Genomic DNA, 1,534 nt, shown 5'->3' on the forward strand with positions numbered 1-1,534 from the left:
AAATAACGTAACTACAAGTTACAGAAATAGATTAAGTCCTTTTTAAAAAAAAGAAAAGATATAACTCCTTAATTTTGTAAATTAATATACATTATTATTTACAAACAAATAAGTAAGAAAACAAATTAAGGGTAAATATGTAATTTTATTATTTTAATCCATGTATAACTAATACCCTCATAACTTATTCCACCTTCTACCCTGCATAAAATTATACATAAATTTCTTCATAAGTTATGTAAGTATTAGCTATGTGGCATTACAAAAATACAACCAAACACCACATAAAATCAATACATGTATAACTTTTATACAACATTGGAGACACACCAACCAAACATTGTATAAAATTTATACATGAATAATTTTGATTCTATTTACAAACCAAACATGGTACAAAATTAATACATGAATAACAAAGTTATTCATGTATTAACTTTGCCCTTATCCTAATATGCTCTAACAAAGTTATTCGTTTGGTAGAGTGTATTAGGAAACATAATGTATGCATTATATGTGCGTATTAGTAGTACCTTGTTTGGTACACTTTTTCATGTCATGTATGTATTACTAATACCAAGAAATTCTATGCATTAGTAATACATAGCATTTTAACACTTGCATTAGATTAAATAATTATAAAACTATCCTCAAAGCCTTTTTAAAACATTTCCTAGCATTTTCCCATTGCTCTAGAATCTTTTCATTTTCTTTGTTGTCATAAGTTTTTATTTTTATTTTTATTTTATTTTCAATGTATTTTAATTTGTTGGTGTCTTAATAGGCTTTATGGCCTCTTAAGTATTTTTTAAAAAATAATCTAATTTCAATATAATTTAATCAAAATTTTTACTATCGTAACGATAAATTTGATTAAATTTTTTTTTTGTCAACTTTTCACAAAAAAATTTTGACGCAATAGTACAAATATTTAATATTATTTTTGATTAAAAAAAAAAGAAGAAGAAGAGTTAATGATGTTTTAGCAAAGATTTTTTTTTGATGTTTTAGAAAAGAACTTTGTTGCAAAGGAAGTATACGAATAAATAAAGTGGTGAAGGGTATTTTAGTAAACATATATTTTTAAATAGAAATTATACAAGTTGTTATTTCTATTACATCAAACCAAACAGTATATATGAAATAATACTTGCATAACTAATGCAGACATTACTAATGCAAGCACTACTAATGCAAGCATTACTAATGCACCTTATTTTGCATTGTTCTCATGTTTGGTTGGGTTAAATATTTTGGAAAATGTTTTCCAAATCAATCCATTTTCTTCAAATTTAAGGAAAATGACTTCCCTTCAAAAATTAAGGAAAATATTTTCCTAAACTTTCCTCCAACTTCAAATTACATTTTTTTGTTGAAAAATTAAATTTAAAGCTTATTTTAAAAAAATATTTTTCAACTTCAATTTTTTTAATTTTTTACCCCACCCTCACCCCAACCCCCCTACCACCCCAAAAATATTTAAAGTTTGTTTTTAAAAAATATTTCTAATTTTAAATTTTTATTTTGACCCCAC

The sequence above is a fragment of the Solanum stenotomum genome, chromosome 12 (genome assembly GCF_019186545.1).
Source record: "Solanum stenotomum isolate F172 chromosome 12, ASM1918654v1, whole genome shotgun sequence".
Taxonomy (NCBI): domain Eukaryota; kingdom Viridiplantae; phylum Streptophyta; class Magnoliopsida; order Solanales; family Solanaceae; genus Solanum; species Solanum stenotomum.